This window comes from Arachis duranensis, chromosome 10 (assembly GCF_000817695.3).
Source record: "Arachis duranensis cultivar V14167 chromosome 10, aradu.V14167.gnm2.J7QH, whole genome shotgun sequence".
NCBI classification, from domain to species: domain Eukaryota; kingdom Viridiplantae; phylum Streptophyta; class Magnoliopsida; order Fabales; family Fabaceae; genus Arachis; species Arachis duranensis.
The window spans coordinates 75322037-75322512 of NC_029781.3; the positions used below are offsets into that span (position 1 = coordinate 75322037).

Sequence of the window (476 nt, forward strand, 5' to 3'; positions counted from 1 at the left end):
ACAGTTCAGAGAGACCATCATAGAAAATACCTATGATGCTCCATTCAGAAAGCATATCAGTGGGACACTTTCTGATTAACTATTTGTATCTTTCCCAAGCTTCATAGAGGGATTCTCCTTCCTTCTGTCTGAAGGTTTGGACTTCCACTCTAAGCTTACTCAATTTTTGAGGTGGAAAGAACTTTGCCAAGAAGGCATTGACTAGTTTTTCCCAAGAGTTCAGGCTTTCTTTAGGTTGTGAATCCAACCATGTTCTAGCACTGTCTCTTACAACAAAAGGGAATAGCATAAGTCTGTAGACCTCAAGGTCAACCCCATTAGTCTTGACAGTGTCACAGATTTGCAAGAATTCAGCTAAAAACTGAAGAGGATCTTCCAATGGAAGTCCATGGAACTTGCAATTCTGTTGCATTAGAGAAACTAATTGAGGCTTAAGCTCAAAATTGTTTGCTCCAATGGCAGGGATAGAGATGCTT

At 40.1% G+C, this 476-nt stretch overlaps 1 non-coding gene across 1 annotated transcript; it reads left to right on the forward strand.

Moving 5' to 3' along the window:
• Window positions 1–49: 49 nt before the first annotated feature.
• Window positions 50–157, forward strand: LOC127743618 (small nucleolar RNA R71). The gene has a single exon (XR_008005002.1). It is a non-coding gene; the product is annotated as a small nucleolar RNA R71 (small nucleolar RNA).
• Window positions 158–476: the final 319 nt, after the last annotated feature.